Raw genomic sequence first — 12123 nt, 5'->3', positions numbered from 1 at the left:
AACTCCTACAGCTGATAAACACCTTCAGCAAAGTGGCCGGATACAAAATTAACTCAAAAAAATCAGTAGCCCTCCTGTATACAAAAGACAAAACGGCTGAGAAAGAAATTAGAGAAACAACACCATTCACAATAGCCACAAATGACATAAAGTACCTTGGTGTAACCCTAACCAAGCAAGTCAAAGACTTGTATGAAAGAAATTTCAAGTCTCTGAAGAAAAAATTAGAAGAAGATATGAGAAGATGGAAAGATCTCCCATGCTCATGGCTTGGCAGGATTAACATAATAAAAATGGCCATCTTACCAAAAGCAATCTACAGATTTAATGCAATCCCCATCAAATTGCCAACACAATTCTTTACAGACCTGAAAAGAAAAATTCTCAACTTCGTATGGAATAACAAGAAACCCAGAATTGCTAAAACAATCCTCTACAATAAAAGATCTTCTGGAGGTATCTCCATCCGTGATCTCAAGCTGTACTATAGAGCAACAGTTATAAAAACTGCATGGTACTGGCACAGAAACAGAATGGCGGATCAATGGAACCGAACAGAAGACCCAGAAATAAACCCATAGACTTATGGACACCTGATCTTTGACAAAGATGCCAAAACCATACAATGGAAAAAAGATAGCATCTTCAACAAATGGTGCTGGTCCAACTGGATGTCTACATGTAGAAAAATGCAAATAGATCCATACTTATCACCCTGCACAAAACTGAAGTCCGAGTGGATCAAAGATCTCAACATAAAACCAGACACATTAAATTGGCTAGAAAAAAAAAGTGGGGAATACCCTAGAACTCATTGGCACAGGAGACAACTTCCTGAACAGAACACAAACAGCACAGGCTCTAAGATCAACAATCAATAAATGGGACCTCATGAAACTGAAAAGCTTCTGTAAAGCAAAGGACACCGTCATCAAAACAAAACGACTGCCTACAGATTGGGAAAGAATCTTCACTAACCCTTTATCTGACAGAGGGCTAATATCCAGCATATATAAAGAACTAAAGAAGCTGAAAAGCAGCAAACCAAGTAATCTAATTAAAAATGGGGAACAGAGCTAAACAGAATTCTCTGTAGAGGAATATTGAATGGTAGAGAAACACTTAAAAAAAATGTTCAACGTCCTTAGTCATCAGGGAAATGCAAATCAAAACAACCCTGAGATTTCACCTTACACCCATCAGAATTTCCAAGATGAAAAACTCAAGTGACAACACATGTTGGAGAGGTTGTAGAGAAAGGGAAACCCTCCTCCACTGCTGGTGGGAATGTAAACTTGTACAATCACTCTGGAAATTAATTTGGCACTTTCTCAAACAAATAGAAATAGCACTTCCTCAAGACCCAGCCATACCACTCCTAGGCATAAATCCAAAAGAGGCTCAAGTACACAATAAGGACATTTCCTCAACCATGTTTGTAGCAGCCTTATTTCTAATAGCCAGAAGCTGGAAACAGCCCAGATGCCCTTCAACTGAAGAATGGATGCAGAAATTATGGTACATCTACACAATGGAGTATTACTCTGCAATGAAAAATAAGGAAATCATGAAATTTGCAGGTAAATGGTGGGACCTGGAAAGGATCATCCTGAGTGAGCTGTCCCAGAAGCAGAAAGACACACACGGTATATATTCACTCATATAGAGTTATAGGATAAACCTATTAAAATCTGTACATCTAAAGAAACTAATCAAGAGAGAGGACCCTGACTAAAACGCTCAATCCCTATCCCAAAAGGCAAAAAGGATGGACATCAGAAGAAGGAGACAACCTCTGAACCTACCACAGATGGCCTCTGAAAGACTCTGCCCTGCAGACTATCAGAGCAGATGCTGAGACTTTAAGGCCAACTGTTGGGCAGAGTGCATGGAATTTTATGTAAGAAGTGGGAATAGTAGGTTATGGAGAGGACAGGAACCCACAAGGAGAGCAACAGTACCAGAAAATTTGAAGACAGGGGTCTTCCCAGAGTCCCATACTCCAACCAAGTACCAGGCATGGAGATAACCTAGAACCCCTGCACAGATGTAATCCATGGCAGTTTAGTGTCTAAGTGGGTTACACAGTAATGGGAAGAGGGACGGTCTCGGACACAATCTGATTGGCCTGCTCTTTGATCACCTCCCCCTGAAGGGGGAGCAGCCTTACCAGGCCACAGAAGATAACAATGCAGCCACTCCTGATGTGATCTGATAGACTAAGATCAGAAGGAAGGAGAGAAGGACCTCCCCTACCAGTGGACTTGGGGAGGGGCATGCGTGAAGAAGAGGGAGGGAGGGTGGGACCGGGAGGGGAGGGGGAGGGGCTTATGGGGGGATACAAAGTGAATAAAGTGTAAAAAAATAAAAAAATAAAAAATAAAATAAAATAAAAAAGACTCTAGGAAGCCAATATGGCTGTTCCACTTGTATGTATGGAGGAAAGCTTTCCACATGCTCCAGTCTTGCTTAACTTCACCCTTTTTCTTTTTAGATACATATTCTTTAAAAGAGCAGAAAGGTTATCAATAACTCAAGATCTTAAAAATCTACACACACATGTGCAAGTATACACACACACAAAACACACACACATAACACATATATGATAAAAGATGCTTAGCTGACGTCACAGATTTGACAAAAACCTACTTCATGTCTCTGCATGATTCAAAAGAAATTAGCCATACCGAATATCCATGGAAAAGGAAACTAGGCTGCTTCATGAGGTATGCCAAAGTGCCTATACAGACATGGATCAAATAGGGTGAAAGAAGTGGCTGAAGGCAAGCTCACACTGTTGTTCAACCATGCACCCTTTATCACATAGCACCGTTGAAGAAAGGCTTTTTCCCATTGCTTACAAAAATATGATCCATTTAGAAAACAGTGCATCTAACGGTTAAAATTGTATTTTCTATATGATGTGCTTTTTCCATTCATACCAGGTACTACTGGGCTGACTTTCAGGGTGACAAGATGAGTATATGGAGACTACTATTATATTCCCCTTTACATCTTCTGATTTTTAAGTTTAAATATAGTCAAATCTAATTATACACAAATTATATACAATTAAGCAAGTATGAGGAAAGTAGAGAGTAACATATCCCTTTAAATTTCCAAATTTAAAAATTTAAATATAATTAGTAATAATTTGATGCTATTTATCACATGAGATGTACATCATTTCTCTTTATGATATAAAAGACAAAATGTTTTATTATAAAACATTTTCTTATACTTCAAAACATTTATTGTACTATCAATTAGCAATAGGACGTTCTCTATAAAAGTGGTAACACATTCCTGAAACTAAATAGTATGGACGCCCTAAAATTCAGCTTATAGTAATAAATTTATTAACATATAAAGATTCATGGAATAAGGAAAAAACTAGGTCACTAGATAAACTGTAGAACATTAAAACATTTTTATTTTTAAAGCACACACACATAAATCTGAAATATGTGGAAAGACATGATAAGTAGGAACCTCTGAGTGAGATTAAGGAGCAGGTTCTCATTTCCTTCTTTTTGGCTTATTTATATATGCAACTATTTCTGTAAGAAATTAACCTTCAAAGAGAGATGGAAAAAGACCAAAAGAAAGTAAGTGCCAATTTAGCCCTCACAGACTCTGGTCACACACACGTAACTGAATGCACACTGTGGAAAGCCTAGCACCTTCAAACATACACCCGAGGTGTTGACAGCCTACCCTAAACCCCATCTTTACCTTAGCTCTTATTAGCAACACTACCCTATGCATCCAAACGACTTAGCGACTGCCTTTTTTCTCCACTCTTTCCTTTGGGCCCCTTGCAAAATCTTCACTAGGCCACATTTCTCTTTATCTTTCTTCAGCAAAATTTTTTTTTTCATCTGTGCTCCTGGAAGCAACATTTCTTACTCTGCATGCCATCGTCATGCTTTTCAGTCAGCAATGTTTGGAAATGGCATCTATAATAACTATTTGTATATAAAACTTTATTTCATAGTATACTTTAAAAAGGTTCTTCATCCTTGTCTAATTTATAATCTTCATCAATATTCTTTTAAATATTTTAAACACTTTAAAATGTTTTATGTTTGAGGTGCTTTGCCTGCAAGTATGTGCATTACATGTGTGGCTGGTACCTGCAGAGCTCAGAAGAGGATATGGAATCCTCCTGAAAGTGTTATAGATGGCCATGAGCCACAGTGTGGGTGTTGGAAACCAAGCCCAGGTTCTCTGCAAGAGCTATCTTTCCAGTACCTCAGTCAATCTTAAATCCATACAAGATTGAGGGAGAATAAAATTCTATATTTATTTAATGTCAACTGTGAGTCAGGCTGACTGTGTGAGCCTTTATATATACCAACTCATGATTTTTGCAGCAGTTCTGTGGATCCCTTTGATATATGGAAGCATAAGCTCAGTAAGATTACCTGACTACTTGTGTAGAAGCTGATTTAAGGGGGGGAGCTGGTAATTAAAATACAAACACTCGAATCTTACTTCTCCTTACTAAAGCATAACTCCATGTTGCTCCATGGGGATGAGCATGGAGCCAAGCATGGGGACAGCATATGCCAAGCCCATGACCAAGATTTTCTAGTACACTAAAACTGCTATCAAGTAATACTGAGGAGTCAACAGAGGTCAGAGTATTTTACAGGTAGAAGGAAACAAAATTATCTAATCCAATGTTTCTCATAATGAGAAATATTGTCCCCAGAGAAATAAAAATTTTTCATTTATACACTACAATGTATATAAACTTACATTTGAGCTCAAAGAAAAGTGGGGTTACCTACATTCCTCTTGGCCCATGCATAAAAACACTGCGCCTTTAAAAAACAGCTAGAAGGCAAATTATTTCAAAAATATGTTACTGTTGTTTCTTTCATGATATAAATTGAGTGGAAAGTGGAAAAAAGAAGCCAAAAGGTCAGCCCTAGAAAGCTCATCCTTGGAAAGCTTTCCAAGAAACTCTAGACTTGACTTCTTCAATTGGTTTCCACTAGACGCTGTGAGCACCCACTTTGCTAATGTTATCTCTTCCTGTTGCTATGTGTTGTTTTACTTAGATACCTTATTCAAGGACTGGGGGCCAGGAACTTCAGCTGATTTCTTTAAAGGGACTTCCACAGTCACTTTTGCCCAAATGTTTTGAGCACTTGGTTTAATAATATAGCTATTACAGATTGATCATTCACTGTAGCTAGCAAACATATACACCACCAGGAGTAAAATCTAACTAGAGACAGGATGGTAATTTTGTTAAGAGTAGAGCCTTTGGAGATACATTGGTTCAAATCATAGGTCTGGTAAGTAATACTGTATGTGAACCAGGACAATTTACAAGTCTAATCTTGCCTCAGCTTTTCATCCATAAAAGAAGCATAATACCCCTCATACTGTGAGGATTAAAGATTACATTGCATAGGAAACTGCAACCAACCACAAATAGTTGGCAGTTATATGGAAATATATACAAATGTGTTTTAATAACTACCTTTAGAGTTAGCTAGAAGAGTCATTCAATTGCTACTGAGCTCTGTAATGCACTGGAAGGCAAGCACATGCTTTTGTTGAATGTATTATACTTACATAAAATACAGATATTTATTCACCTTTAGGTTAAAATAATAAAACTGGCCAACAATCAGAATTTATATTATTCATAATTTTTCATATATTATTCATTATCTATGACAATGAGTTTAGCCTTTAAATCTTATCTTCAAAGTTTGCTTTGTATACATTGATTAACATACTTCTTTTAATATACCTAAGACAGAAATGATTTATGATCTGTGTTCTTTTTGAAACATTTATTTTTATGTGTGTGTGTATGTGTGTGTGAGAGAGAGAGAGAGAGTGTGTGTGTGCGTGTGCGCGCCATATGTGCAGGTACCAGCAAAAGCCAAAAGATATTGGATCACTTGGAGTTGGAGTTATAGAGCCATTGTGAGCCATCACATGTGGGTGCTAAGAAGCAAACACCAGAGTTCTAAAGGAACAAGAACTCTTCCAGGTAGTGAGAATTTTGGTGTCTTTAAAACCCCAGTTATGTTATGTAAACATGTTTTTATTTAATCCCAGATGTGGGATATGGGGTTGCTTCAAACTGTCCACAACAGCAGACTCTTTGCTTCATGAGTGTTTAGAATTTTAGATTGCTGGAAATTCTGAGGACACTGAAAAGGGAATAAATGCCATAGCCTCCAGAGGGCACGGGGACACTCCAAAGAAGATGGCAGCTATTGCTGCCTTGTTTCTGCCTTCGATACTGCTGGTTCATCCTGCTCCGTTTGCTATTGCTAGATTGCTGGATTGCTGGTTTGCTGGAAATTCTGACAAGCAAGCTTGACTTGCCTCAAGGAACTCTACCCTAATCAGCAGGAAATAGCCTACAGAGGTCTATACCTCCTTTCAGCTCTAACCTTCTTCCTCTCCTACCTAGTGTTGGGGGAAAGGAAGGCATTAAGGTGGAATGAAGGTTGGAAGGGAGGCAGAGGTTTAAGAACCCAAATAAAGCAGTGTAAACAAATACGCCAACATGTGGCACACAGCATGGGACTTGGAATAATAGAGCAAAAACAGCACCTACAAGCAGCACCCAGACTTAGGGCTTGAAGTAATGGAAAAATCTGTTTTCTAGTACCATAGAGGTGGTAAGCTATGAAGAAATGGATATTCTGTTTCAGGATGTCAACAAAAAGTTTATTGTAGTTGCTGCCACTGTGTCTCTCCCACTTTGTTCCCAGAAAGGATTTTCTATATTTTCTTTTTTTCCTCCTTTTACATTCTGGCTAAACAAGAGTTGGCACAAAATGGTAAGACAATTGAAAAAGTTGTGAATGGAAATGGAAGGATCTAAGATGCAACTAGAAAGGTTACAGGTAAGAGGATGAAGTACCGGAGGCACTCCAAAGAAGGTGGCTGCTGCTCCCCCTGCTGCTGTCTTTGCTGCTGCTAGTTCTTCCTGCTGCTGCTTTTGCTATTGCTGGATTGCTGGAAATTCTGACAACCTGGATTGGACTTGCCTCAAGGAACTCTTAAGTCCTTACTCAGCAGGAAGTATCCTATAGAGATTTGCACTCCCTTTCCCCTCTCTGACATAGTATTGGGGGTTAGAAGGGATTGGTGTAGAATAAGGATTGGAATGGAGGTAGAGGTATAAGAACACAAATAAAGTTGTATAAACCAGCCAACACAACCATCTCTCCAGCCTGTTTTGTGGTTGTTTTGTTTTGATTTATTTTTGAGACAGAGTCAGATATAGTTCAGATTGGTGTTTAGGGTCTAAGATTTAACCTAGTGACCTTGAACTCCTCATCCTCCTGCTTTCACTCTCCAAATACTGAAATTACAGGCACATGCCACTATGCCAGGAAAAGAGCCAAATTTCAGAGTCAGGTAGGCTGGAATCTCAGTCTTGACAATTTTATGTAAGTTACATCCTCTAAGACGCAATATAAAATGTATGCAAAAAGACAGGATTTTTCTTTTATAAGCATTAAATCGTGAATATAAACTGCTAGGCAGAAGGTAGATACTTGTGAGCATAAATGAATGCTATATGAATATGAGTCGCAAACAATGAGTCACTGTGTGACTATATGGAAATCATATAAAATCTTCCTGAAAGAACTTATAACTGTTTAAAATATAAGTAATCAATAAAATGACAATATTTTTTAAAGTTCAGTGAATAAGCCAAGTTAGAAAGATCAACATCAGCATGCTTTCTGAAATATGGTAGCTTTGCTCTCAAAAGCAAAAGGTCACTTGCATGCTGCTTTAAAGTCCTTTAATGTATGGCATTTTTCTTTTTAAATGATTTGTTTATGTAAGTATTTTATGTATAAAAACATGCTCTTAATCACTCTGCCATCTCTCTAGCTCCAAAATTGCATTTTTCTTTATGGTAATCTCTAGACCTTTTTGGGATGGAGGGAAAAATGAGGGAAAGGTGGTCAATGAATCACAAACAAATGTGATCAGTGAATTCACCTGGAAAAACTGTATTAGTCAAGAAAAAGTAACACTCTAAGATTCATTTATGGCACCCTTTGGGTCTTTGAATAAATGAGCATCTTTCCTCACACGAGACATTTGTTACAAATCAATTTCTCTTTACAACTCCTCTGGGTGACTCAGGCCTCCATCCAAAATTCTCCCGAACTATTCACAGCTGGAGACTCTGCAGGTATAGCCAAAACATTCCTTTTCGAAAGTACACCTGGTTCAATGTTTTTCAAAACGTGTCTCTAAAGCTGCTGCACAGAATTGTAAGTCGGATACCATCTCATTAATGCATAGCAATAACAAAAACCGAGGCTGTTCTTAAATAAAACTGAAGGAGAAAAGTTCAACTAATTAATTATCAGTCAGGAACGCGCCATTCTGAATAGATGTAGATTTCCTCTTTAGCTGCCTGCATGCCCTCCCAGTGAATCCCCGAACTGTTCTAACGGTATTCAGTAGAAGGAACATAATGCAACTTTTAGGAAACCAGGGTGACCAAACCCTGCACAAACACCGTAGAAACACTGCCGGATCACTGGCACAGCAGTGCCAAGATCGACTTCCACGTTGGAAATAAGAAAAGCGAGTGGAGACTGTAAGCCGGGTCCCAGGGCCTTCTCCAGCCGAGGGCTGGGAGCCACGGGACAGGACTGGGGATTTAGGGGTTCAGTCCTTGCCTGCTCACTTCTCGGCCCAACAAACACGCGGCGGTAGCTGGCTGGACGGAAACAACAGCCGAGGAGACAAGAGGGAACAGTCACTTACCAGTCTCCATCGGCGGCGCGGACCCCGCCAGGGCCAGACGCGCTGGTCAGAACCGAGCGGCCCCAGCTCAGACGGCCCTGGCGACCGCTCGAGAGCGTCACTAACAACCACCCGGAAGTAGTAAACCGCTTCCGCGGACGCCGAGCGCGCGGCGGGAAATTATTTCCTAGAACCCAGCCTAGTGGAACCCTGAGTGCTGCCGCAGTGGTCGTCACCTCTGCCGCCGCCCCCGGCGCCGCCGCCCGAAGAAAACAGCCCAGAAGCTCGGTCGGCCGGGAAGGTAAAGCGCCTCAGCTCGGAAGACGCCATTTTCCGCGGCCCAGGCCGCGCCTGGGACATCCCGGCCCTCGTCGCCGGGCCGCGGAGGCGCCTGGCGCTCGCGCCGTCCGCGGCCTTGGTTCCTTCATGGTGAACTCGGGTCGGGCGCCCGCGCCGGTGGCCGGGGCCTCGGACGTCGGCCCGCTCGGCCCCGCCAGGCGGAGCGGCCGGGCGCCGCCCGCACCGTGCTCTCGGCCGCTGCCTGCTCCCGGGCCCGGGTGCTAGGCCGCCCGCGTCTCTCGTTTCCATAGAACCGGCTAGGCTGCCTCACCCCCTCCCAGCTCTTGGCTGCTTCCAAGCCTTAGCTTCCGCGGAGGTGGCAGGGATTCCCAGGGCCTGCCTTCCATTAGGAGGAGAATCGAGACGTTCTTTCTCTTTTAGAATTGGTTTCACACCGAGAGGAAAATGAGCTTTTACCTCAGCGGCCACTGTAGGCTTTGAAGAGCAACGCGCCAGCACCTTTCCTAAAGGAAGGGTCTGTGTCCCCGGGGGTTCTGCTGCCCAACCACCGGGACAACACTAAGTGATTATGCATAAATGTATTCCACTTCCAGGGTCTGGCTAAATCGACAAACACTGATTTACCTTAATACTCCAGATCAGGATTTGGGACCTGTAGTAGATGGAACTTGATTTTAAAGTCCCCAACCTCTTTTGTGACAACTGACTTCCCTCTACAGAGGAAAAACGGGGTGGGGTGGGGGTGGGGTTCTGTTGAGGTATTGAAAATGAACTGGATTCACAGTATATGCACGTAACAGATACACCTTATGCACTTTATTGTCTGTTACTCTGTCATAACCCAGCTCTTACGTTTTCAAGTTGTTCCTGTGAATTGAATGTTTATTCTAGGCGGCCAGAACATAGCTGATAGTTAGAGTTGTGTCAGAGGAAATTTGACTATTTGTAAGTTAATTTCTTTTCACGAGCTAGGATGATGATGTTGGAATACTCATATGTTTGGATATATCTTATTATGAGATCATCTTTACTGAGCAACTAAACTTGGTTTTTCGAGACAAGGTTTCTCTGTGTAGCCTTGGCTGCACTGGACTCACTTTTTAGACCAGGCTGGCCTTGAACTCACAAGCCTACCTCTGCCTTCTGAGCGCTGGGATCAAAGGCGTGCGCCACCAAGCATGGCTAGCAACTAAACTTCTATTAGACCTGATTCCTAAATCCAGATTTTCTCATGTTTCATTTACTTAAGTGAAGGTCAGTTGTATAATTTAGAATTTTTTTATTTTTGTAAAGCAGAAAGCTTAGATGGTGTTAATGTGCGAAGTAGCGGTGTGTTGTAATTCCTTTTCGTAATCAAAATTTAGAGCACTTAAAAATTCGATTCCATGCATTCACAATTTCTGTGGATGCCATTTGACTTTTAGGAAACCAATAGTATAGCCTTACTAATTAGATCTTGCCACTGTTTAAAAATCATGTTAAGAATAAAGGTAGTTCTCATTATTCTCCATAAGGTTGAAATAATAAAACCAAAAGAAACTGAAGAACCGTTCCAAAGAACAAAAAACTATAGTGGAACATCACTTGTCCTTTTAATTGATTCCAGCGAAATCAAGAATATATTGTTATTTTTAATAATAAAATATGTATGAAAAATTCCAATAATTGATTCCAAATCTGTTTTGAGAGGAAAATAATAGAATCTGTTCTACCAAAAAAAAAAAAGTAATAGTATAGTACTCTTTAGAATATTCCTAGAAATGTGTGAATATTATAGATATTGGTTATTTTTGAGAATGCTTAATAATTGCTTAAATCTTTGCATTTTGTTGCTTTAAATGTCTCCTTACCCATGTAGCAGATTCTTTTTCAGGCACTGTTATCGTTCTATTACTGGTGGATAAGAGATTGCTTTGTAAAATTGCCTTGTAAAATTGTTTAAGAGAAGTAGATTAAATCTGAAATTTAAGCCTGATTGGCATTGTAGAAACCACTGTCCCTTTTTACAGATGCAGGCTTGTCTTTGAATCTTGGTTTTACTGTTTTTACAAAGATGTCAGTTCTTAAGGTGGATTTTTATTTTTCTGTGTCTTGGTACTAGGGATTGGCTCAGGGCTTATCTCCTGCTAAGTATATACTGTACTAGTAAGTTATACTCCTTCCTTATCTAACTTAAATTGGGTGTCATTTCCAGTATTCTTATTATTATCTTGTTTTTTCATCTATATGTAGACCACACAAGGTCCTTAATAAGAACTAAATCAATCATTTTAATTATTCTTATACTTGTGATTTTATATACAACACTATTTTTGTATAGTTTGGTTCCTAAGGACTCCTTTAATCCTAAATTCAAAGGTTTAGTCCATCCTGCACCATGAATAGTGTTGGATACATGGGAATATCTCTACATTGTTCTTCAGTTTCCTAGTTTTTCTCTTTCACCACAGTCACTTTTTGTTAATTCTATGTTGCCAAATTCTCCAGGAGGAATTAATGACTGCTCCTTTTCCTAGAGATAAAAACATTTGTCTAATCTCATCACTAGAGACTTCAAGGGCTTTGTTTCAGTTTCTCTTCTTTTGTTGTGTGTTGCTTGTACATTGAACTTGATGGTCTTACACATGCACGGTAGACACTGTAACATTGAGTGGCATCTCTTAATTCCTCCAGACCTCTGTTAAATAATTAGTGTCATATCATTGAAAGATACAGCAGGAAGTAATAGGACTTTTTTTTCGCATTTTTGTGTGTTCATTTTTAAATGTGTTCTTCCATGTGGGTCTTGGAATCAAACTCTTGTCTTTAGGTTTGATGGTTAAGGGTCTTTATCTGCTGAACCATCTTGTTGGCACTATTATAACATCTTTTAAATCAAATAGTAGAGTGATGGTAGAGCAAAGGTATGTTCTCTCCTAAGCCCTGAAGGGCCAGGATTACCTACACTCCACTTGCAATTCAGAACGAGCAGTGTATAACTCCAGTATATGAGGACTAAGATATGAGTATATGCATATATATATATATATATATATATATATATATATATATATATATATA

The 12123-nt window shown here is 39.8% G+C and overlaps 2 protein-coding genes across 7 annotated transcripts in view; one reads left to right on the top strand and one right to left on the bottom strand.

The window, feature by feature from the left end:
* Positions 1-8858, bottom strand: part of Kiaa0825 (KIAA0825 ortholog) — a 406282-nt gene extending 397424 nt beyond the window's left edge. For all 3 annotated transcript variants that reach the window (XM_055604019.1, XM_055604021.1, XM_055604022.1), the window contains exon 1: positions 8785-8858. The gene's annotated coding sequence lies outside the window, so the exon portion shown is untranslated. The remainder of the gene's footprint in view (positions 1-8784) is intronic.
* Positions 8859-8924: 66 nt separating this feature from the next.
* The window catches only part of Slf1 (SMC5-SMC6 complex localization factor 1), a 76111-nt gene continuing 72912 nt past the window's right edge, over positions 8925-12123 (top strand). For 2 of the 4 annotated variants that reach the window (XM_055604024.1, XM_055604023.1), the window contains exon 1: positions 8925-9064. The gene's annotated coding sequence lies outside the window, so the exon portion shown is untranslated. The remainder of the gene's footprint in view (positions 9065-12123) is intronic. The other 2 variants (XM_055604026.1, XM_055604025.1) reach the window with 2 other exon arrangements.

Source organism: Psammomys obesus, unplaced genomic scaffold (genome assembly GCF_907164565.1).
Source record: "Psammomys obesus unplaced genomic scaffold, mPsaObe1.curated_primary_1811, whole genome shotgun sequence".
Lineage (NCBI taxonomy): Eukaryota > Metazoa > Chordata > Mammalia > Rodentia > Muridae > Psammomys > Psammomys obesus.
This window is presented reverse-complemented; position numbering and strand designations above follow the sequence as displayed.